Raw genomic sequence first — 27322 nt, 5'->3', positions numbered from 1 at the left:
GTTGCCATTCCCACATACAGAAGGTTACATTGACATTTGATTCTGTAAACTACATTTTTTGAGTTGCAGTTTGTGAGGTTTCTGAATTTCTATGACCTCCTATGGTCCATTTCTACCTCTTGTACTCTCTTGGTCAGGGGTCATTCACTGCATTTTCCATATGGCAAATGTCCAGAGGGTGGAGGAAGGTTTCACAGGGTAGACTGTGTGTTCTTTTTAGGGATTTTCTTGGGGGGGTGTGTACCAATAGAACTTTCATACTTGTCCCTTTTCTGAATGAAAACACGGGCTTCTCAATCTTAAGACCCCCTGTTAACAGTATCTTCCAAATTCTCTTGATTACTTTCTTGAAGTCGTTTCATAACGTGTTATAGGTTGAGACACAGATTAGACAATCTTTGTCTTCTCTTTTCCAAGATTTCAGGAGCTGGTCCCCGTATTTGTTGAGGTTTCTTTAGTTAGACGCTTTAACTAATCTTTTTCGGTAATTTTTTTCAAGGAGTTTTTAACGAAATTTGTTCGTATGTATGTTCTATACTCTTTTTTCTCCATACAGTTGTGTTGTAATCTGAGAAATTGGCCCACAGGTAGGTTTTCTCACAGACTGCGAGGATGGAAGCTGTCAAAGAGTAGTAGATTGTTACGATCCATAGGTTTGTAATACACCTCAGTAGTCAGTTTCCCATTCCCTGCTTGTATCAGAAGGTCCAGAAATGGAAGCTCATTGCCTCCCATTGACATTGTGAATTGTAGGTGTGGATCAAGAGCATTCAACCAGTTAGCAAAGGTTGAGGCTTTTGCTGGTGTGCCCTTCCATATCACCAACACATCATCAATATCGCATCTCCAGAGCTGTACATAGTTTTTTTTTTTTTTTCCTCATTTGCCTGTACCTCTTGCCCGCAGACTCTGTGGCCAACCACCTGTTCATGCGACTCAGAGTGAAACGCACTCACTATCGCCACATCTTTGGGGACCGACCTGGCGGGAGACCAAATCTGGGTTTACTGAGGGTTTGGTGACGAGTGACGACCAGCCAACCCCGACACAGACTCCATCGAGGTAGGGACTACCACGAAGTCCTTTTCTTGTCTAACGGAACCGCCACAGTGGACTCTGAAGTTTGGAGGCATAATCATAGGACCGGGGGAAAAAAAAGAAACCCCGGCACGCTAACACCAAGAAGATAGTAGATTCCAAAAAGAGAGGTTTTTACTGCTACAAGATCTAGCCAGATCTACCTTTGATGTTTCAATTAGAGATGATAGCCAGCTGGCATGTGTTGGCGCCTTGGAATCAACCCAAAGTTTACATATCTGACGCCTGGCGAGTAAAATTGCATAAAACAGTAGCGGCCTTGCTGTACCAGTCACGTTATCAACCATTCCAGAGACTATCAGTGTTAATGAACAGGTTAAGGGTACTTTAAGTATCGAGCCCAGTGTATCCAGGACTTCCGCCCAGAAAATCTTGATTAGAGGGCAGTCCATAAACATATGAACGTCTGATGCGCCCTGAAGACTGCACTTATTACAACATTTACCAGCTTGGAACTTTGCCAGCCTTTGTGGTGACCAGTAGGCTCTGTGAAGTGTGAAAAGATGGTTTCGCCTCAACCATGCCGGTTTGACAGTTTTATATAAAAGAGTGAATGATCTTATCCACCAGTCTTCTCCTTGAGGGAGTGTATTCTCTGCCCATATTTCATCAGGAAGGTCAAAGTCTCAGTCCACCTATTCCGATAGAGCTGTACATTGTTGTTAAATGGGTGAAGTTTACTTTGAATATATTCTGCTTCAAAGGCATGGACATACAAACATGCAAGGCTGGGAGTGAAGGTGCTCCCCATTAAAGTCCCATGTACCTTTAAGTAGTGGTGTCCTTCAAATTCAAAAAAGTTTTGTATGAGTGCTAGGTGTGCTATATCCAACACAAAATCCCAAGGAGTAATAGAACTCCATTCTGTGGTATTGAGAATTCTCTCCACTACCTGTAGTGTTACTTTTTGTGGGATATTTGTGTAGAGGAACTTAACGTCAAAACTAATGAGTAGTTCTTTAGAAGTGTCAAAGGGGCAATCTTTTTTATCAGATTCAGAACATCCTTAGTATCCTGTAAGTATGTTGTCATTTTCCCACAAGTAATTTCAGAAACAAATCACAAAATTGTGAGAGGGGCTCCAGAAGGGAGCTAATTCCTGAGACTGAGACTACAGGCCTACCTGGAAGTGGAAATTTTTGTTTGTGCACCTTTGGTAAAATGTAGAAATAAGGAGTTTGAGGTTCTTTTTGGATTAGAAAATCTGCATCGTGTTTTGTAATCCAACCATTCTCTAGCCCTTCATTCACTTTAAATGTTATTTCCTCTAGTATTTCATTAATTGGATTGCCAAGTCGTTTGTAATGTTGTGTGTCAGAAGTTTCATACACTCATCGTGGTATATTTCTTTTGGGAGGATCACGATGGCTCCTCATTTATCAGCTGGTTTAATGATGATGGAGTCATCAGATCCCAGTGAAGTCAGTGCCCTTCTTTTAATTTTGCTCGAATTGTTAAAACCTTTCCAGGTGCTGTCCGCTAGATTGTCAACTTCTATATTCACTGATTTCTCGAATGCTAAAAACTCTACCGGCATTGCGGCAGTCGGAGGTATGAAGGTTGATTTTTGTCTTTCTCACCTTGGAATCGGAAGAGTCAAGTTGAACAATATGCTGTTGATATACCGTACATCGACCCACCATGCCTTTTGAACTTCCTGTAAACCTTACCATTGTTCCATATCCTGAGACCTATTTGCGGTACCTTTCCAATCATGCAAAACTGTTATTTTGCTTTATACTTTCTTTGATATCACAATGTGCCATGTATCAAGTCGATAACTCTTGTTCCTACATGCAATGCATTTTCTCGTTTAGCACAAATGTAATAAACACATTTACAAGAAATGAGTATAGGGGCATGATATTTTGGTAAACAATATTTTGGACACAATCATTGTGTCAAACAATATTCTTTACCACAATATATTGTGAGGGATTCAGATTCAAACTGAGGTGGCATAGTGTGCACAATACCAATGGATTGGGATGCTGCCAGACTAATCACCAGTGGCTGAGATTAATTCAAGCATTCCATTCATCACTTTATTGTATACTTTAGTGTGTTGCTCCAAGTGGGACAGGTATACCCAGACGTGGGTTCCAGGTACATTATGTCACTAGGACCAAACTATACCTGGCTGATGAGCTCTAAGTAGGTGTGGGTGAAGCGAGTCCTTGGTTTCTTGTATTCTGGTTCAGGGAGTGCCTGTCTTGGCAGAAGAGGTGAGACTGTTCCCATTGGAGCAGGGTCAAGACTGATTTGCATATAGCTGGGTCCAAGCTGAGGTGGTATGATGTGTAAAATAACAATGGGATGGGATGCGGCCCAAGTAATTACCAATGGCTGAGATTAATTCAAACATTGTATCAATCACTTTATTGAGTGGCAGTCAACAGTGTAAATCAAGGATCCATCACTGAATTGGCTTCATCACTGAATTGGTTGATCATTGGTTTCGAGTTTCTGCTCTGAGATTTGAGGATCCTGCAGTCTATAAAAGTCAAAATCAGGGCATAGCTACGTGTTTTCTTTTCTTCCTGTTGATGAGAGGAAGGCTTGGTCTCTGCTCTTAACGTGTGTTCCTGGTACTCCAGGTCAGACAATTTGTAAGCCGGACACTGACTTCTTCCCAGACCTTTTGAATTTTTCTCTTTGTTGCATGTCTTGAAACTACTTCTGCCTCAATTCAAAGAATTTCCTTGAATTCTTGGACCGCTTCAAAGAATTACCTTTGTATCCTTGGAAGTCTTCAGCTTCTTCCAGGGATATCTTCAGAGGCCTCAGGTTAGATATTAGCTAGGAGACATAGATCCTTCCCAAAGAGCTATACAATTTCAGTGCCCCGGCATAATTGAGGTTTGTTGTCAAGATTCTGACAGAATATTATTCCCGATAAGTGTATGCCTTACTCAGTTCTAAGCTAACACCACAAAGATTCCAAATATAAGGACAACAATGCTTCTTACTCTTGATGGCTGCCACCTTGGTTTTGGATATGCTAATTTTAAGAAACGTATTTTTAGCATACGCATTTAGTGCATTTGAATTACGTTTTAGTCAAGTCTGAGTAAGATTTAAAAAAATGGCCACGTCATCTGCATACATCAAAAGGTGAAAAGCACATGTTGTAAGACTTGGAGGGAAATTCTCATTTTTGTAATTAAGTAGGTAGATCGTAAAGCAATAGGTAGAAGAAAAGTAGGGCTAATATGCACCCCTGTTTTAAACCATTTCTTGTTTGAATTTTTGATGTTAAGTTTTTGTTCCCATCAATACCTCCACCCCATAGAAGAATGTAATGCTATAAGATGCCTCAACAGATTCAATGGGCTGCCTAGCTTAGCCAGTTTTTCCCACAAGACTGTCCTATCCACTTGATCAAATGCTATTGAAAAGTCAATGAAAGCAGTAAAAGAATCTTGGATTTCAAAACTAGATTTTTTTAGCTGATATAAAATGCATTTATTTATTATAGGACTTTTATAAAAACGAAATGTCAGCTAGGATTCTTCAGAGCACTGGAACAGCGAAGGTAAGAAATATAAGAAACATTTTCTAAAGACTCACACCCTCATGTGCACATGACCTGCTGTCCCGCTTGTTCTTCCGCCATTATCCACTTGTCAGGTCTCTCCTTTTACGCATTATCGGTTATGTACACAATATTTATAGAAACCCACAGCGTTTCCTAAAGGTGCAGTTTTCTGGCGGGAGTTAACCTTATTGATGGACTATAACTCTGGGAGCATGAAGCGTTTATTGACGCTGCTTTAGTTTGGGTGCGCTGCCACCGAAGGAAGGAGTGAAGCTTTGCTTCCTTGCTTCCCTAACATTCACAGGAATCATGATTTAATTCAACCCTATTTCAGTGATAAAAAGATGATGAAATCACAACGGTATTAAGATGGTTAAAGTTCATGCATTTTAATCGAATGATGCAGTAGTTCAAGGACTTCAATGGGTTTGTTGAAAAAAAACGTACAATGGAATTGTTGAAAGTAAAGGTGCTTCAGAGTGGGCACGACCTAGCTGTGAATGAGTAAGAAGGCTTCGCTCCACCTCAGTAAATAACGCTATTCCAAGCACCCCACTTCAGTTACTTTTAGCCCTGGAGGACCTCACCTGACTCAGAAAGGGCTCCTGAGTACAGCGGGCCATGGCAACAGCCTACAGAAATGCCTTTACAGGAGGATTGGGTACAGCTACTGCCCTGTGGCTCTCCCTGTCGTCATCTTCACTATCCGCGTTGAGGCTCCCTCTGGGCTCTTGAGAGCCATACAACAGCAACGTCACACCCTGAGGGGAGGACCCCAAATCCCACTGGGTCACAACGGAGGGCAGAGTAGGACCTACAGGGGAGATGGTAGACACTGAGCCGGCTCTTCCAGTGAGGGCTGTCTGACATCCCCCAACCTGCTTGAACGGTGGGCCCGGCGAGGCAGTCAGCCACTGTAAGGATGTGGGTGGCCACAGTCTGACGGCCTCCATCTGAAGACTTCGGGCCTAGAGACCATAGGAGCAGGAAGAACCCGAATCTGTAGTTGCACCGCCCCTTTAGAGCACACAGGACCCAAGGCAGTGACAGAAAGCAGAGGAGGAGCAGAGGGGACGGTGCTGCCTCAGCGCACTCCCTGAGGACCCTGGACAGGATGAGGTGGGAGGACGTCTGTGACATTCCCATATACGGCTACCTCTTTCAATGGCCCTTAGAGCCGCTGGGCTCTTGGGATAAGGTGCAGACACCCGATGTGGACTACCCTACCCTTAAATCAGCACAGGCTAATATTTGATGAACTTTGCATGGTTGGGACTCTGTGCTTCTGGGCCCACAGCGGCTCAGTCTAAGCCTCCTAAGACTAAATACAAGACCCCTGCACCCCACCAGAGCAGTACCATGGTCAAAGGGAAGCAACTAAGGATGACACAGTTGCTGACATGTGGGCTTGAAACACAGCAGGGGCAAACTCTAAGCTGAACACTTCAACCTCAAGGACCTCAGACTCCCTCCATTCACCCCATCATTCACAAATATATGGATGGCTTCTTCAGTAAGATATGCTTCAAAACTGGCTCCCTAATGGTTGAATTTAAATCCTGCCTCCACAAGGTCCACCGAGAAGTCACAGAACTATACGATGTTGAACGCTCTTTGGACTATGGACTCCAGATAGGAGGAGCAGGAAATGCTGTGGCAGACCCTGGAGGACCAGCACTTGGAGCTACAGACACAGCAGGAGGATCTAGAGAAGAGGACTAAACAGAACAGCATCCTCATTAGGGGCATCCCGAGAGTAACCCAGGGCGACAACATTTTGTTCTTTACACATGACCTACTTCATGTGATCAGAGATCAGAGCAATGCATCCCAATAAGACTAGATCATGGCTGAAGCCATGGTCGAAAGTGCACATGACATCCTGTCCTGAGTACATTTCATTGAGGACAAAGAAGCAATGATGCGCAGTACTAGGGGGAAGGCGGGTCTCATATTCAGAGGTGCAATGATACAGCTCTTTCAAGACTTGTCCACCACCATGCTCAAAAAAGGAGAGATTGTCGACTGGTCACAGGTTCCTTGGAGAACATAAATTAAAGTGTCAGTGGGGGAATCCATTTAGCTTAATCTTGACTTGGAAAGGAAAAACCAAATTAATTTTCTCCCTTGTGGAAGCTGCGGCACTACTGGGCATTTCCTTGGAGGAGAGTACCACTCGAGGGGTGGGCGGAATTTGCGTAGTTACGCTACGCAAAGTTCAGCAAATCTGCAAACAATCTCGGCGAGCTCGCGGAATTGCTTGTTCTGCCCGTTACACTACAGCTGTAACCTTGCTGCTAGTGTGTGTGGGGCGGGACTTCTATGCGAGTTCACATGCCTCTTGTTTATAAAAGGTCAAAAACCGATCAGATCTGCAGATGAGGAGAGAGAACCTCCTAGTCACAGGAACTACACGGGGATTGTGCTCGAGAAAGTCATGAATGCAAAGACCTCCATCAAGCATCACAGTTAATTTTTTATGGTAGATATGGGGAGAAAGCACACCTGTCCAGCCTCGCCCGAGCTCACAAATTGTTTGGGCTAATTAATGCGTTACCGAATTTGAGGTTTAATACGTGCCAGGAGCATCGTGCCAGAATGAATCCTGCCCTGCATATTTATCCAAGAAGATGCCACCGTTTTGTGCAATACCTCTACTCAACTGGACTGGAGTACTTTCTACTGGCTAATCAGTAAGTGCTACCTCGTTGGGTAAATGTGTATAGTGCTTTTCCTACACTACAGCTGTGTAAAGGGCCTGAGGAGTTGTCTCCAGTGACCATGTGTGTCTATAACTTTACAACTGCGCCGAAAGGCGCCGGGGTCCCTTGAATGAGCTGTTGATCATAGTGGGTAAAGGGCGGGAAGACATTGCATACCGCTAGTGTGTGTGGGGCGGGGCTTCTATGAGAGTTTACAATCATGCCTCTTGTTTATAAAAGGTCAGAGACCGATCAGAGCAGCAAATGAGGAGAGAGAACCTCCTGGTCACAGGAACTACACTGGGATTGCGCTCGAGAAAGTCATAGATGCAAAGACCTCCATCAAGCTTCACATCTAATTTTTGACAGTAGATATGGGGAGAAAGCACACCTGCCCAGCCTCGACGGAGCTCACAAATTTTTGGGGCTGATTAATGTGTTACTAAATTTGAGCTTAACTCGGGCACCTGCTTTATATCTGTAAGTGCTTTCTGTTGAGGTTTAATTTGTGTGACAGGAGCATCGTGCTGGAATGAATCCTGCCCAGCATTTATACAAGAAGATGCCACAGTTTTGTGCAATACCTCTATTCACATGAACCATGCCCACGAATTCAGTGCTGCCGTGGATCACAGAATTTCCAGCAATTCCGAGTTCCACGCGGGATGCAGAATTGCCGAAATTTCACAAATTCCGCGAGCGGAACGGAATTTGCCGCCCAGGGTTACACTCGACCTCACAGTCAACAGTATATGGATGCTGCTTTGAATAAAATACTGTGGGCCACTCCACCAGTTTCCAGAGTGCCCTAACTGGTTTTCCAGATAGAGGCAAAGTGGATATTATCAGCCATCTCTCGATTATGAACTGATGTCAAGTTCGCCCTATTGGTAATTTTTCTTCAATTAATTGTTGACTATTACTGTTTATTTCACCTGGGAGTGGGAAGAGGTGACTGGGCAGGACTCGGGCAGAACACCAGGAGGTTTCACATGCATTTTTAGGATTTTCACCTCTAATGGATTAAAGGAACACAAAGGCAATAAACTTCTGACTCTCAATGTGCGGGGACTTAACTCCCCCAACGAACGCAAACACACTTTGTAATATTAAACCAGCATGACCCGAAAATAATTTTCCTGCGGGAGAAATGCACCCTTCTCAAAGACCAGCCAGGTCTGGTGGCTCAGTGGACTAATGCATCCACTGCAGGGGCCTGTGTTCAACCTCATGGTCACTAGTTCAAATCCCGGCAGGTCCACTCAGCCTTTCATCCATTTGAGGTCAATAAAATGAGTACCATTGAGTTGGGTAACAATAAACATCTGTTATTTCAACACCAAGATGCCCCGTTGCTGGGGTGAATGTGTGCTTTACAAATAAGCATGTTATGTTATGTGTGTCACCCCAAATACCCTCATCAGTTCTGGGCATCCACGTCAGACAAAACGGGCAGGGGTGACTATTCTTTCCAAATGTTTTAAGTTTTTCAGCTGTGCCACAAGCCTGATTCCCATCATGTGTGAGGTTGAAATTGTACTAACCCTAATCCCATGAAAGATTTCACCAATGCATCTCCACTCAATTGCTCTGTTATACACTGATGCCAAATTCGACATTAAAGTTCTCTTGCTGTGTCTAGTATCCCTTCTCCTGTCTCTACCCAATCCGAATCAGGTGGGCTTCATGCGCAATCGTCAAATTCCAGACAGTGTCCAGTGACTAGCTCACCGGCTGGAAAACTATCACAGATATAACATCTGCTCGCTTCCGCTTCGGCAAGACACAGAGAATGCTTTTGACTGGGAGATTTAGACCTTCATGCGGTAAATCCTGCTTAATCTGGCATTGAGTCCACCAAATGATCAACAGGACTAGGTTGGCCTACACCTCTCCTGCAGCCTTCATTCATCTTAGTGAACAGCATACTACCCCCACAGATATTGAAAGGGGTACATGACAGGGTTGCCCCCACCAAACCCCCTTCTATTCGCCATAGCAGTAGAGCAGCTGGCTATCGAAATTCGAACGGTCTCAGGGATCACAGGAATCACCTTTTGAGGTAGCATTCATGAAGTGTATCTCTTCATCGATAATAAGTACGATATCAATGTTTGTCGGGTGGTAGATAACCTAAATACTCAAAGGTATAGTTATTTGTTTGAAATCTCTTTTATTCTGAACCTCATTCGAAACTGTATACGATTTACACTTGTAAGCAAACAAATAGCTAGAAAATCAGTGCTGACATTATAAATACATGTCATATATATCTGAAGATTTATTCCATAACAAACTTCAGCCATAGTAAACTTCAGTCAACATGTGTTTTGCTGCAAACTAAGCCACTTATTCAGGGCTCATAATGTTATATCTGTCCTATAACACTACTACGATGATTAGCTGTAGGATATCACTAGGTTCATGGGTTGAAATCCAATCACTATATTTCCATGAACATCTATCCAAGTCAAGTTGCTGCACTACCATCTGAACCTGCCGCAGTCCGTGCAGGTAACAGCAGTTGGGCGGTGGGACTGTATGGGGGGATTTAGAGGGATGCTGCATCGTCCCTCAAAAGCCATCCCCCCCCTCCACCCGGCCCCACCGCCTCACTGCTGTTACCTGCATGGATCACGGCTGGTCTGAATGTAATTATTTCCCACAGCGTCTGACCTTTACCAGTTAGCAACATTACAAGCTCGCATCTGACTGTTCAAGGCAAAGCACTATTCTCTAAACATTGGTGTTTCTCAGCATCTGTCCTTCCAGTTTTAACACTGTATCAACTCAACAGAAAACTATTCAAGTCAAATTTAAAGACCCATGGGCCATCCTTTCACAAATTCCCCCGGGTGGATGTGTTGTTTTAATGTTGATGTTCTTTCTGAAAGCACCTACACCACTTTGTGTGGTAGGAATGGGTGGTATTATTATGCAACAACTTGTTGTTTCCCTCACATGTCCACCTGAGAGTTAAGGGTGTGTGGCTGTGTTCATTTGCCTACATGTGAGGTCAGCAAAACAATACATTAATTATTGTTATTTGTGAAAATCATTAAATATATAAAAGATATTTTTAAAGAAAGTACTCAGGCTGACGATCAAATATACTACAGTAATCCAACGTTTCCTTTATAAACCACTAGCTAAAAGCAGATACTTTATAAACATGGTTTCTGGCATACGCAGAGGGCATTTCAGCTTCCATTAAATATGCGAGAAGAGGATAATTAGAGGAGAAACAGTGGTGTAAAGAACGGCACTTTTTCCTCACATTTTACCCACAATCTCTGCATTTAAAGGGCACATTGTATCTCCTTTCTATCACCACTGTCTACATGGTAAGAATATGAGGAAAAAATGGGAAAACCAAACACATTTTTTCCTTAATTTTTCCCCATGTATACAGCAAAACTAGCCAATGTAAATGAGCCTAGTATTGTATGATTGGGTAATTTTTCATCAATTCCTTCCTGACAGGGCATGTTCAGCATGCTTACACAATTAAATCCATTGCCTTGCACATCATATCCTTATCACCTTTAGTTTGCATTCACATTGAGAGCAGACCAAGAGAAGTTGTTTCACCAATGTTCCACTTATGTTAGAGCCTCTGTCGTATGCACCGGCTGAATGAGGGTAGACCCAAACATACCTCCTCCAGCAGATAACCCGTGGTTCCTGCAATCTCACCAGACTGATTTATTTACCATGGCATCACCTTATATTTACCAACAGTCTAAACCTGCTACGCTCTGTATAGGGCTAGTCTTCAGGTTCAGAGGGTATGATTAGTGAATTTACATTTTCTGCCAATATTTCTAAATTGTCTGCTGCTTCTTCATCCGCCTTGACCTCCTTCATTTGTCCGTCTTCTGCTCCCGCCCATTCTATAATGCCGGTTCCAAAAAAAGACACCCAAGGAGGGGACTCAGGAAAGAACCAGCGTCTGGCTATTCTGTGCTTACCTAGCAGCACTGACAGTGATGCAAATGTATGCTAAGTCTTTCATATCTTAAGGTTGGGAATAGAGCAGACAGATCTCTAGTGTTACTTCAAGTTTAATAGATGTAATAGTTTAATTAATCCCTGTCCCTATCACCGCCCACAATCAGAAATGAGTCTACATGTCCATGCCATGTGTAAAAAAATACATTTCTCCTCAACACTTCGGGCAGATTCAGACCCTATTGGCATAAATTATTTTTAGTCTGACAGGACTATAATAGGTTTCATGCAAAAAGTTGAAAAGAATCGGTTTAAACCTGGCATTACTGCCAACATTCTGAACCATGGTACAAGCTTTGTCCCATTCCTGATCCATAAGGGATTGCTTTATTTGGCCTTCCCACATTTGTCTAGCTCCCAGAGGTGGCAACATTCAGTCTGTTTTTTGAGCCTTGTACAGACAGGACACCAGTTTATAGCCTTGATCAGCATTATTTCCAATGTGGCTGACGGCTGCGGTGTAGCTAGGAAATCTGCAAATACTTCTCAGCCTGAATTCTTGATTTTGGCATATTGCAGAAAATGGCCACTTTCAAACACAAATGTATCACTTGCTTCCTCTGATTTGAAGAACATGTCCATGGGATATAAGTCTCCATAGTAAGACAACCCCACCCTCCATCAAGCCAGAGACATGATGTATTCTATGGTGTTAAATGGCTTACTCACCACAGTGGTAACCACATAGAAAAATGCAGCAGTTTTAAACTCCTTTAATTGTCATCTTCCAGGCTAGGGTCAACTGACAGTAGCTGCTCTTCCCGTGTTTTTTTATTTTCCTTTGAAGTCACGTAAGGGCTGACGGATTGAAAACACTGCACTTTCACGGATGGTTCTGATTAGTGTGAGATACCATTGACCATTAGGGTGAGTCACTTTTGGAGGTTCTGCTAACCATGCACTTAGTCTTAAGGCACAGAAAACTGCGCCAATTGCTGTGTTAAGAAATGTTTGGCAAAAATAGCTAGTAACTTTGAAGTCACTTGCAGGTGGACAGGGTATACATACCATAACACTACATATTACAGATGACCCTAAATAGTTTATGACACCAGTGTACATCAAGGTGAGACATTCTAGATATCACACTGGCCCTAGCCAATAGTCTCTAGGCACAGAGGATGGGAAGAATCAGATATTTAAAGAAACTCCTGGCAACAATAGTGGGATAATATCACCCAGTAGATGCAGCATATTATCTATGCCTCTAGTTGAGTGTGCATTCAGTTAAAATGGCCGCAATATTGCCTTTTTCTGGTTCAGTGTCACTCATCAGATGCTGTTTTCACAATGTATTTAAAGTAGTCACCGAATTACGTGTTTTGGCTCTCAAGAGGCTTGATCACATTAGGGGGCCACCATTTCCTTTGTTGTATTTACATGCATGGCGTGCTTCTCATCACCATAGAGATAATAGAAATACTTTTCATGCATTCTTAATTCCTAACAGTGAGGCGCGCATTACTGACTTCAGTCAAGACGCTGGCACAACTGTTTTAAGTACTTGTGACTAACGTGATCCAAAAGGTAAAGAACGCTCTTTTGCTCCCAGTTTGGGTACATTAACGCATTGTATTAATACAGCCATATGTGCGTGAATTGTAATTGTAATTACTTTGCCCTATAGATTTTATGTCACATCTCACTGTCAGGCATTCTGAAGAGGTTTTCAACTTCTCTACCACACACAGGGCGGACGCACACCTCGCCGATTTTAAGGTATCTGATTATGAATAGTACTTGTTGCAAACAATCTTTGGGTCATAGTTTAGGTAACATAAAATACTCATTTATGGTTTTGTTGTTTGTTATAGATATCAACCTTGTCCAAGTCCTGAAGAGAATTCATGAATGTTGTGGATTCGAAACGCATTGGCTTTTCTGAGCGCGGGGGATGGTATTCAAATTGTACCTTGAGGAATGTAGCCAAAAAAAATTCTTTCCTTGTGTGTAGCAACATTGTTTAGAAAACATTACCCTCGGTCTCTTGGCCTAGGCAGGACAATTAACAAATGCAGTTCAGAATCTAATGTTCGCTTGGTGCTGTATGCTAAAACTAGGACTGATGTTGTACTGTCAATGTTCAAATGTTATTTCACACGAACGTTTAAGTTTGTTTCACCTGTCATTTTTTGTTTTGTACATATAATTTTTTGTTTTTGATTGAAATATAATGTTGCGTACAAATGTGTTTTTGTAAATGTGGTGTTCTATGAAATGGAAGGTCTCCTTTCTAAAACATGAAAAATATTGAATTGCTTTGCTAATCCAAATAATTTGAAATAGGCAAAATAAAGCAATAAGAACCCTAGGATTGACGGTCTGGGGTATCCTTTAAAGCGTATTAACTAGTCCTTCTGGACACACTCTTTTTCCTTATATAAACAAATTGAGCAGCCCAATCCAGTGAATCGCTTAACATTATCCAAAGACGCACAACGATATTACCTTCTGAGACCATAATGGCAATGTGCTCACTGTGATTTGCTCTGCAAATTGTACAATACGCCTGGTCCGACCCAAAAATCTGCTTGCAGGCTATTGCAAGGCAGGCCCCAAAGCAAAGTTACCATCATTCCAAACAATAGAGCAAATGAAATAATGAAATACCAGCATTTGTAAAGCGCACAGCTACCTCCGGAGAGGTGTCCCGGTGCTGGGGGCCGTTGGGAAGATTAAGTGAGCTATTGCCCAGAGTCACATGGTGCTGGGCTAACCTGCCGTTGTCACAGAGGATCGAACCGTGAGCCCTGTGGTCCGGACTCAGGCACCATGGCTGCTGCGCCACACCTCTTTCACAATATTTCAAAATAGTTTGTACTGGTGAGTGGAGCTTAGAGCCAATGTGATCGGCCAGTGGAGAACGTTCAGTTTCAACACAGGGTTGATTAGATTGGCCTGCAGCACTGAGCTGACTAAATATATAAAAAGAAGCCCTTTTTTTAAATTGCCAGGATTTGCATCTCCCCTACCCAGCCTAAACACTAAAAATACCCTTGCCACCCAAAGACCCTCTCCACCCGAAAACAAAAACCTTGCCTCCAACATACTTCTAATCACTCTAAACCCTAAAAATACCCATATATTAAAGATGACTTGGGGATCCAGGCCATTAGACACTTCTTACATGCCAGACCAGTATTACTACTGCTCCATACTGAGATGCTGATTGAAATGGCGTGGTATCGTTTAACCAATAACAACTTCTATTTCGATCAGAAAATATACACACAAGTACAGCGAACAGCAATGGGCACCTGCTTCGCCCCCAGTTTTGCTAATCTTTTCATGGGCTAGTGGGAGGAGCAGGTGTCCATCCAATGGGATACCCTGAGTGACAAGATTATAATGTGGACTAGATTTATAGATGACATCTTTTTAATTTGGAAAGGTGACATAGCATCAGCAACAACCTTTGTCTCATCTCTTATTAACAATGAGGTGAATTTACGGTTCACATCGGATCTGAGCAGGAAGAGGATATGATTCTTGGATGTGGAAGTCTCAGCACAAGGGAATCAGCTAGTCACGAAGTTACATAGAAAATACACTTCTAGGAATAGTCTCCTAAATGCAGCAGGTGCACACCGGTCAATTCTTATTCACAGTCTCCCCTATGGAGAGGTGGTCAGGGCCAAAAGAAATTGTAGTACGGAAAATGAATATGAGGAGGAAAAGAATGTTATGAGCAGTAGATTTAGGGAACAGGGCTATAGCAGGAAAATAATCAGACACACTATAGCGAAAGCAGATACCCTTCAGAGATCAAATCTACTGCATCAGAAACATAAGGAAACTAAATAAACAGATAGCCAGGTCAGATTTATAACAACCTTTTCAAAACCAGGCATTCAGAGTAAGAAAAATCTTTTTTTTTTGTAAATTTATTAATTGAGTTTTCAAAATTTACTACAATCAGCATACATCACATTACAATTGTACAGCATAGAGTAACGCCAGCTGATATACTACTTTAATAACAACACTAACAGCCGGTACCGCATTTAACAACCCTGCAACATAGTGGTCTACAGTAATTGAGGAGACAATCACATGAGGAGCAGTTACAGTCAACAAATATCAGTTGAGGTCGAGCATGAGTACAACAGTACAGTTTGCGCAGACCAGATGATTGGATAGACCAGGGTGAAAATACAGCACTTAAGTCACACGCATTAGCAGGCCCCTGACACACTCAATGCAATTTCGTACAGTTGTGATACCCGTTCCCAATGGAGATGGGATGGCCAGCTGACTTTCCCGACCTGCGGCTAGTCCGGGTTACAAGCAGAGTCATTCCGCGCTGTGGTACTCGGAGATAGTGCCCTTCTACTCGAACACTGCATAAACGGTTCCCAAATATCCTTAGGCCTAGAAGTCGGCGGCATTAGTTCCCAATACACCCCGAGCTGAGTATGGCCATAAGTGGCATCGACAACCATTCTGCAAAGGTGGGTATTCTCTTCCTGCCCCATTTAAGCGCAATCTGCCTGCGCGCATATAGCAGTAGGAGAGCATGCAGTTTCCGCCGTTTGGGTAGAGTATGTTGCACCAGTCCCAGGAGGCCTAGGTGCGGTGATGACACATCCGTCCGCTCAACAATCTGGTTGACTGCCAAAAATACGTCTAACCAGTATTGCACAAGCGACCGACAGTCCCATGCCATGTGTAAAAAAGAAGCCTGTTCATGCCCACATCTCCAGCAGCGTGCATCTTCGCGCAGCCTCATTCTGTGAAGACTAACGGGGGTTCTATAATAACGATGAAGGAACTTGAAGTGCACAAGTCTCAGTTTGTAATTGGGGCATAACTCAGTCATTTGTTTGCAGCAGTACTTCCATTGTTCTTCTGACAAGGGAGGGTCCAATTCCACGTTCCAACTACGTAGGGAGTTGGGTTGCGTGATGGGGTTCTGGTCCTGCATGGCAGTATATAACCTGGTAACTAGCTTCTTCGGGGAGGCCATGGCCAAAATAGTTTCCAATGGATTCAGTGTCGGTTGAGCTTCTGGAAAACCCTCCCATAACGCCGCCTTTAATTTGTGATAGGCGAATTGTTCAGCGAAGGGTGCGACCTGGTCCTCCACACCTACCGATATAGTCCTGAAGGTGCCATCCGGGTATAAATCAGCAAAGGTTACCAGCTGTGAACCCCCTGCATCTAGCACCTTCCCACCCTGTTCCAGGCATGGCAGAATGGGGTTATCGCGCAGAGGTATGGAGGGAGCATATAATATTGGCACATTGGCGAGCTTCTGGAGTTCCCTCCAGACCCATCTTACCAGGTCGGCTGTGTCGATATCTTGTCGGGGCGTGGCGCCCTTTTGTAAAGGGCAACTTTCAGCGGGGTGGGTGCAACCGCATCCATCTCCACCGCAACATGTGGCTGATATGGAGTGGGATACATCCAGAAGTGGAGAAATTGAGCTTGTGCACACAGTGCATAAAGCGGCATGTCTGGAGCACCGAGTCCACCCTGCCGAAGCGGGAGCGCCAGAAGATCCCAAGAGGCCCTAGCTTGTCTACCCGCCCACACAAGGGACAGCATCTGTGATCGTAAGGTTTTATAAAAATGCTGAGTAAGGGGAATAGGTACATTAGTGAACAAATACAAGAATTTAGGCAATACCACCATTTTCAACAGGGCTATTCTCCCAGTGAGGGACAGAGGCAGCGTAGACCATATGCCCACCTTAGATTCCAGCCAGGTCATAGTACGACCAAAATTCAGGTTCCATATACCCTGTGGGCTACGACTAAGCCACACCCCTAAGTATTTTATTTCATCCACTTCCCATCGTAATGGGTATTCCGAAAACACCTGAGGGGTACCATCAGTAAGCGGGAATATCACAGACTTCCTCCAATTTATGGCGATACCAGAAAGACCTCCGAAATTAATAAAATCGCGGAGCACTGGATCAAGGTTATCTGATGGATTAAGGATATACAGTGTGACATCATCCGCATACATGGAAATCAAGAGGCTTCTAGAGCTGAAGCCAATTCCCCGAGCCGTATGGTGTTGCCTAATCCTTGCCGCATGCGGTTCCATCGCAATAGCGAACAAGAGGGGAGAAAGTGGACAGTCTTGTCTCGTCCCCCTCGTTATAGGAAAGCTATCAGAGATCAGACCATTTACAGACACTCTCGCTCGGGGTTGTACGTAGAGCAACTTTATGCGAGTGATAAATAAGGGGCTAAATCCTATGCGTACTAGGATCCTGAAGAGGTACGGCCATTCAAGCGAGTCAAACGCTTTTGTAGCGTCTAGGAATATAGCGGCAGCTTTTGTGCTTGGGTGCAAATAATGGATAATAGAGAACAGCGTACGCAAGTTATGCGACGTCGCTCGTCCAGGGTTGAACCCGGACTGATCCGGGAGGGCCACCATCGGCAGCAGGGGCTGTAGACAATTTGCAATGAGTTTGGCGTAAATCTTCACGTCCACATTGATCAGTGAAAGTGGGCGATATGAATCGAGTTCTTTATCATCCTTATCGGGTTTCGGAGTAAGAAAAATCTTTAATCGGAATTGTCACATTCTAAAGACAGATTCCATACTCGACAAATATTTGCACGACTAACCCCAAATAACATTTAGAAGAAGTAGATCACTAAAGGATGATCTGAGCCACAATCGTGTAACCTCACAAGGGATGAGGCGGCATGTGCAAGAAACTGGGGGCTTCACATGTTCTATGTGTTGTAATGCTTGTGCAAACAGTATTAATTGCACTAAAATCAAAGTACCAAACAGTAAGAGGGAGCTCACAATCAAGGGAGCTTTGAATGTAACGATTGTACCACTGGGTTTTGATTTGATTTGATTTGATTTGATTTTGAGTTTTGTAGAGCGCACAGCTACCCTAGGGCATCCCGGCGCTAGTGACCGCAGTCCTGGAGGGTGGGAAGTCATGGGGGGAGTGCTCATGGGAAGAGAAGAGTCTTCAGTCTCTTCCTAAATCTGGAGTGATTTTGTTCTTGCCTCAGAGAGAGTGGGAGGGCGCTCCACAGTCTGGGGGCGTTGTATGAAAACAGGCGACCGCCTGTTCTGGCCTTACGAATTCTGGGGACTTTTGCGAGGGAGAGGGAGTTGGATCTGAGTTGTCTAATTGAGTGTTGATAAGACACAAGAGGCCTGAGGATGGGAGGGCCTTCATTGTGCAGAATTCTATGGGTAATGCACAGGGTCTTGAAGTTGATCCGTTCCTTGACTGGCAGCCAATGCAAACTTCTGAGGGCTGGCTTGGCCGAGTTCCTCGCTGCGGTTCCTGTGAGTATTCTCGCCGCCGCATTTTGTGCACATTGAAGTCTATGGACTACAGAGACTGGGGCCCCCAGATATAGGACATTCCCATAGTCCAATCTGGAGTTCACCAGCCCCTGCACCAAGAGCTTCCTTGATTGAGGGGGAAGTAGATGGAGGATCTTTCGAGCCATCTTCATAAGGCCGAAGCATGTTCCCGCCGTTTTACTCGCTTGTGTTTTAAAACTCAGATCCTGGTCCAACCATATCCCTAGGCTTTTTACCTCGGGTTTTGGGGATGGTGGAGATCCCATGCATGGTGGCCAGGGAAGGGGAGTGGGGATTTTATTTGGGTTTCCCAGGAGGAGTATTTCTGACTTTTCCCCATTCAGTTTTAACCGGGACTCGCACATCCATTGGTGCACTTTTTCTAGACAGCTGAAAAGATTGGGGAGGGCGTTGTCTGATTGGTTGAGGGAAACGACAAGCTGAGTGTCATCGGCATACATTATTGATTTAATCCCAAAATTTATGTCTTATTTGCCCTTGTGGTAAATACTATAGAGGGAGCACCATATTTAAAACTAAAAAGAGGGTGCTGGAGCACAAGCGAGCAATAAGGAGAAATGATACACTATCCAGTGGCTCATCATTTCAATGAAATACATGGCTATACGCATTGGTGTTTTCAATCCAGGCACAAGTTAACACTGAACCTTTATTAGCATACAAACTCTTCTGCGAATACCTGTTTACTCCCGGGATTTCCAAGAATAAATATACGAGAACATGCCACGTACTTATCTCAACGGCATGCAGGGTGCTTGAACTGCAGCAGGATTCGTTTCTGCATTTATATAGAGAAGACTGAGGGTATTCTCAACTCACCCTTACATTTCAGCCCAAAACAATTTCTTAATTCTCACATAATACTTGCTATCTATCTTTCTCCAAGTCACAGTATATCATACTTCAACTGAAAATGGATGAAGAAACAGAAAGAAGAAGTGCAGCACAAGTCTGTTTGCAAGAGCTCCCAATAAAAACCAAAGTGTAATTAAAGAAATAAATACTAAGGACACTTCACTAAAGACAAACTCAAAAGATATGAAAAACTTAAGAAGTCCAAAACATCCAAATAGTGGGAGGACATATCATTAGAGGACTATATGGAAAAAGAAAATGGTACCCAGAGGCCACAGAATTTATACCACGCCATCCTACGAATCCCCTAACCCTAGAATGTTACAAGAATGGGCGGTAAATTCTGCCCGAAGTTCAAAACGCATGTTGATGATTCTAATCAAGTATGCCTGGGAGGTCAGGGAAGGGTTAATGAAAGAACTTAAAACCTTGGAGGAAGAAATAATGAAACATAAAGAACAAGAGGCCATCAACAAGTTTATGACGGATTTAAAAGGGAGACTGAAAAGATACGAAGATGATATAAAAGCAAGAAAACTACGAAAGCTGCACCGTGATTGTTGTGATTACAAAAGTGGCAGAATTCTAACTTACAGTCCAAAATACAATCACTTGTATGAGAAAGTGGCATAAGGGGAAACCATAGAGGACATATCTGGATACCCTAGTGCCACAGAGTCACTAAACCGTAGTGACACTGAGGGAGAGACACTTGAAACAAATACCAGAACGAATGAAGGGGCGAGTGGAACAAGACGACAAGTGAATTTTTTAGAGGAATATCGCCTCATGCCAACAGGGAGGTAAATTCCGAGGATGGTGCAACCACCCAAAACAAGAGGGAGAGGTTGGGGACAACAGAGAAGAGGAAGAGGAAGAAACGTGAAAGAAACTGGCAAAGAAGACAGCGGATCAGACAGAGGATCAGGAAGAGGATGAGCAGGTGGACAAAGACTAATGGGAATCATGAAGAGTGGTCCAAAACAGCAACACTAATGGAAGACGAAACAATTGTGAATTTATCCTACAGACAGCTTAGCCAGACCCCTCAGGATGTAGCGGCATGGATTAGCAAATTTAGCGGCACAAATAGGGAAATTTAGCGGCACAAATATGGAAATTTAGCGGCATTTTTGAGGTCTAACTGCAAAACAATTGTTGGTCACTCAAATCCTGCGGTAGATTTAAAATGTTTGGAAGCTGTGCGCCCTGGTGTAATAATGCATCTCTTCTTTCGACATCCAGGCTTACTCATGGGCATACTTGGCATACTCATATGTCACTGCGTTGTGCAGTTTCTGGCATGTAGATTCTAAGAGGCTTGATGGCACAGGAGTTGTGCTGACAAGCCATAATCTGCAAATAAGGCCACTTCACTTTCGCGGGCACTTATTTAAAAATCGTGGCATTTTTACAAAAGTGCCAATTTCGCGGGCACTTTTGTAAAAATCACTGCATTTTTACTAAAGTGTCGATTTTGCGGCAAACTGCGAAATCGCGATATCCTGGAGGGTCTGATTACAGCTATCTGACTGTAAAACTAGGCAATTCCGATTCCATCTGTAACTTACAGATGGAATCAGACTTGCCTAGTTTTACAGTCAGATTGTAGGTTTCAACAGTTACAAAGACATGGGGGCAATAACAAACTTGTTGCCAGTGAACATCCATATTACACACCTGCATATAATTGTTATTTCAATTTTATTTTCATTTCTTGGCAAGTATCGAAGTAAACTAGGCCAGAACAATCCACCTAAAAAGAAGTTAAGTAAAGGGCCAAATCCCATTTGGTGGGTTTTTAAATACTTCTTCAGTGGGCAAAATGAGTATAGAAAGTCTCTTCGTAGGCGTACAGTGAAGTAAATATATTTTGCAGCCTTTGCAGCATATTCATTTGAGTTTTGCACGATAAAGGTAAGTTGAAAAGAATTCTTACATTTTGAAAACATACCCTAATCACCTAAAATATTTAATTGCATGCAAAATGCTCACATTCGTCCTCGGTATCAGAGCTGAGTGGGACAATTGTCAATAATTACATGAAAAAATAAAAATATATATTTTGAAAATAAGCTTTTGCGATGACATCGGTTTGCTAAATTCATTTCAAAAAACCTTACGACAGTCTGGCTGTAGCCATTACTGTCAGTCATCGCTTGTAAAATTCTGCAGAATTCATACTTGTACCATGCTTAGATGTGCAGTAGTAATAGTGTACTGCTTTACACATATGAATGTGTTACTTTCATTATGTGAGGTATCTTAAACTGTCATCAGTCCCCTTGTAATTGCTAGATACCTATTCCACCCCAGACATCGCTTTTGACACATGAATTGATATTTGATATAGTAGCTGATATTTACTTGCCACGCCTAGCGCTGTGAGTCCTGGGTAGGAAACTTTCCCATGGTACATAACAGAGAAAACATCGGAATTTTCAGAAGTTTATAGAGGATCCGCAAAGAGTGGGACAACAGTTAGAGACAGACTGCAAGGCAAGAGCATAAACAATGATGAGCTTTGATAATGGGGGGCATTTTCTGAGCCTTACTTACGTAAAAATCGTGGCTTTTTTTTTACAAAAGTGCCGATTTCACGGGAACTTTTGGAAAAATCGCAGCATTTTTACATAAGTGCCGATTTCGCAGCAAACCGCAAAATCGCGATATCCTGGAGGGTCTGCTTAGCATGGAGGATAAAAGGACCCTATGCCTAGGACTTTCGTTCTGTCTCAGTGGTAGTCTTAATTGCACCGAAACAAGAATTGACGTATTCAAATTTGTCCGAAAACTAAAGCTTAAGAAGTGGCACAGCATCAAAGGGACGAGACCACCAGACCGAACTGAGAATAACACAATAGACAGTAACGAAAGGGAAGAAACACCTCCCATAAGTATAGATGACTTCAACACGCTAACTACTCTACATGACCTGTATAATGACCCAAACTGCGAAATGAACATAGATACAGAGAAAATAATGACAGATCGCCCAGCACGAACTGGATTCAAACTGAAATCTATTTTCTATCCTATAACACCCTATGACAACATAGATGCTTTTCACAAGACAGTGATGAAAGACCTCATCAAGTTTCGTCAGAGGACTAACAAACAAACATACAGAACTGCAGAAACAAACTTTTCTAATCGTCCTGTGGGACCGGAAGAAGTACTTTGAAGAGGCCCACAAACAACTCAGAGATCCAAAATACTATGTGGAAACCAACTTAGAAGAATACAATGACAGCATAATAATAATTTGGACCAGGCTCACAGCATGGAAAGATCAAGGATTCCTACACTGGGAGGAATTCTGTTATTTAAAGAAGGATTATCCGAAACTCCCGAGTTTCTATCTCCTGCCAAAATCCATAAGAGTGCCACTAATCCACCATGGCAACCGATAGTATTATCAATCGGATGTGTCTCAGAACATATATCTAAATATGTAGACCATTTTCTGCGAGAATAGGTCCTAAACCTGCCATCCTATATGTAGGATACCAAAGACTTCCTTAATAAAATAAAGGATAAAGTCTTGGAAGATGATTACCTACTTATTACAATGGACGTCAACTCATTGTATTCCATAATAGACGATGAACTAGGCAATACCTGAAAATGAGAAAAATATGCTATATGGAAAACACCATGATATTACTTGAAATGAGGACATTTTGTTTATCTTACAATATTTTTCTCTTTAATTCTACCCTGTTCAAACAAGTCCTTGGTACGGCGATGGGGACTTGTTTCGCCCCGAGCTTTGCTAACCTTTTTCTCGGGGTGTGGGAGGAGGAAGTTCAGGAAAATTTTGAAAGTACAGAAACAGAAGGAAAAATCATCAAATGGCTAAGATACATTGATGATCTCTTCATCATATGGAAAGGGAATGAAGAGTCAGCCAAAACCTTCATTGAGAAACTGAATATAAATACCTATAATCTTAAACTGACATACAACATCAGTAAGGTAGCCATAGAATTCCTAGACGTAGTTGTGGTGTTGTATAGCATTTTAGGACCCTAGTGTAATTGTTCCGATTCATGCCCTTATATAGGTATAAATCACCATACCCTTATATAGGCATAGAAATCATAACTATATTTAGACATAGCTCATGCAGTCCAAATACGGCAGGGCTACTTCCACTCGTTCCGAAAATCCACAACGATTTCGTGGAAAACTCGGCTTCAGCAGCTAGGGACTTCCCCTTGCTTGAAAACTGACTTGTCCAAGAACTCATGGAGTTTTCAAAGAACTGAGACTCTTTGATGACGTTATTATGTCCACTTTTACGTCAGTCTTGGCACCTTCAAGGTATAAATATGCTCACACTTGCCCAAGCAAACACGCGGTGGTTTGGAGCAGTTCGACTATTTACTTGCACGACGCATCCTCCTACAGCAAGTGTCAAAGGAAGGCCGACCCTCCAGCAGACACACTGAGAGAGAGACGCTGTCTTTTCTCTTGCAGAGAAATCCAGCTCCAGTGTTTCCAAGCTACCCTTGCGGGTTGTTGGGAAATCGATTAGTGAGACTGACCTCCTTCATTCTAAACCAAGGTACGGAGCTGATTAGACCCTAAGAGAAATATTGGATAGATTCTTGGCAAAGAATACTAAATTGATGCTACACCTCACTTACTTCTTCCCTCGTACTAGACTTATGTTAGGAACATTGGAGTAGGAGTATTTTAGAAGCACCAGTTGAGCAATGTTTAGCCTTTGTTATTTATGTATGTATTTATTCATGGTCTAGGAACCATACAATGCTTTTACAGTATTATTTCATAATACTCTTCTTACTGTACGCATTATACTTTGCAACCAGTATTACGATTGTAGCAGTTCATTTCTTCTGCATGAGAAATACTTTTATTGAAAAAAGGCCGTCTATCTTTTTCTCTGCACCTCTGATGAAACGAAGCATGCACGAATGACTGAGTAAAATATCTATCTATTGTTTCCACGACTCTGAAGATCAGTTTTATCTTGGGGAAAGAAAGTTGCCATGTTTATGCGGTTGTCAGAAACTAAATCCCTTTTTGTGAACTCAAGAAAGTTTCTAGTGACCTCTGAGCTAGCTGGCACTCACAATTAAGTCTAATATATTCGCGAGCGACCTAGTAGACATAAGTCCTATGTCATATCAATAGGATATATTATTCCAATAAGCAGAGCCTATTGGGAATATAGGAACTACACTACAGTGGAAATACGACAGACCAAAATCCGCACTAAACTTCACAGAAAAGACACCGCAGGGAACAGTCTTCTCCATGCTCTGAGCAGCCACTCAGAAACTTTGAAATGGAGCATACCAATATGGGCACTGCTCAGAGCAAGGAGAAACTGTAGCACCATGGAAGATTTCCTAATTGAACAGGAAACTATGCTAGGTAGATTCAATGAGAGAGGATATCCCAAATGGGTGTTAGATCCAAAGAGATGGTGAAAAACATTCCTAAAGAACACACATTGCAGGATAGACCCAGGGGAGAGGAAGAACACGAAAACCAAGTCCAAAGCATTGTCACCTTCAATGCTGAATCCAATAACATTGCCAAAATTCTCAACAACAAAAAAATAAATGGAACATGCTCATATGTGAACCTACTCTGACCAACGGACTATCTAAATGTCCCAGAATAACGTACAGGAAAGGAAAAAATCTGAAAGACATCCTTTTGAAGGGGTACATATCCAAAACACATTCTAATACACGTCTTAATTTAAAAGGGTTTTTTCCCTGCGGCCATTGCAGGGCATGCCGCAACAGTCAGATGTGAACAAAATACCTCACCCCAGTATCAGAGAGGAATATAGAGCAATTCCTGACATGTGGAACAACCTATGTCATTTACATTCTAGAATGTCCCTACCATTTGAGGTATGTGGGGAGCACGACACTAGCAGCCAAAAAAAGAGTTATGGAGCATACGAGGGAAATAACTAACAAAGACCCAGTAGCCAAGCATTTTGCCAAGTACCACTTGTCCAACAGCTCACTGCTGACATTCTAAGTAATAGAACAAATAGAATACATCAGAAGAGTGGGCAATAGGAAATTACAGCTGAGGCAACGTGAGTCCTGGCATATCATTAATTTACAGAGTAAACATCCTGGGGGCCTACACCAGGACGAGAAACTAAGCGTGCACCCGCGAGAACACTAGGTAGAATATTTCTCATTTGATTTTTGCAAATAATATGATGTACTTGGCCTAAGGACTGTGTGAGATTGATCAGTAGAATCAGATAGCAATGTGTTATGTGGGAAAATTTATATTACTAGTGTTTTAACCTTTACTATTAGATACTGAAAGTCTTTTTCTGTACTTTCTTTTAACTTTAGGAGAAAAGGAAGGGGCCAACTCCGAGGGAATCGAGACTCTCCCCTACCCTTTTTTTCAATAATGGCACATCATCATGTAACGAGGTGACCATATTTCAGATAAGAGAACCCCTGTGTTCCTACTAATATGTTTGTGTTCCATTCTGTATATTTAATGTGTAGCTAATCAACATGGGGTAATAGGTGACCCTATAATGTTTTGTTTATTCACACTTGTATTCACTTTTTTCTTTTGGAGCTGGTATTTAAATTTTAGATTGTGGGAGTAATGTTTTAGGTAAGAAATAATTAGGATGGATTTTGGCAGGGTAGGGACCTAATATGCACATATGCATTCATGGACACTATGTCCACAATAGAGCCAAATGCGTACCGTGGAATGTACTCGCAGGATTATTACATTCAGCAGAGTCAGAACATAGTAGCATTGCAGCAATGGGAAGCATGTTTATATGTGCTCTGGCCACCGAGCACTGTGTCGAGAGAATTGCTTATGGATAAACCATTTAATATAAAAACTGTATGCAGTAGGAATAGTATTGACCATTTATATTACATAAGAAATACCAGTGCAGTAACATACAACATGTTTTATTGATGTATACTAATGACATTATGTCGAAAGTATATTGTATATTGTCACAATGATCACTACATGGACCTAATAGAATAGAAACTGCTGTGACCAATTGTATAGATTTTATAGCAAATACTAGTCTAAAATGGCCGCTATGTTTATGAATGTTATAGGACTATCCGAATTAAGTCCTCTTTCCCTGCCATGATTTTGAAAGTAGATACGTAACTTTAACCCACACTTCAGTGTGTGAGCAAGCCTGCTGTGACAGGCAAAACGCGTTACTGAAATTAAATAAGACCTTGTGGTGAGATTACCCTCCTGTGTGATCATCTACTTTGCTTTTTTGGAGAATTTCGAAGTCGGTGCGCTCCGCCGACATCCGCCAAGCAGCCTGCCATGGGCGGGGAGAGACACAAGGAGCAATCTGTTTTGGTATATATATATATATATAAATATATATCTGTTAGATCTGGGGGTCTCTAGTTGGCAGATTTAGGTACCACTGTCCAAATAGGGACCCTTGCTTCTAGTCAGGGCAAGGAAATAACCCTCTGAGATAACCCCTGCTCACACTCTAGGTACCTTGGCACGAGCAGTCTAGGCTAACCAGAGGCAATGCGTAAAGTATTTGTACCAACACTCACAGTAACACAGTGAAAACACCACAAACTGACTCCACAACAGTTTAGAAAAATAAAGGTATTTTAATCTAAACTACACAAGACCAAAACGACAAAAATCCAACATACACAGTTCAAGAATATGGTTTCAAAAAGAGTTCTTAAGGTTGCATTAAAATTCTTTAGGTTGCGATAGAAAACTCTACGTTGCGATAGAATTCTCTACTGATGCGTGAAAA

The sequence above is a fragment of the Lissotriton helveticus genome, chromosome 6 (assembly GCF_964261635.1).
Source record: "Lissotriton helveticus chromosome 6, aLisHel1.1, whole genome shotgun sequence".
In the NCBI taxonomy this organism is placed as follows: domain Eukaryota; kingdom Metazoa; phylum Chordata; class Amphibia; order Caudata; family Salamandridae; genus Lissotriton; species Lissotriton helveticus.
The sequence above is the reverse complement of the archived record's forward strand: the minus strand, read 5'-3'. Positions refer to the sequence as shown.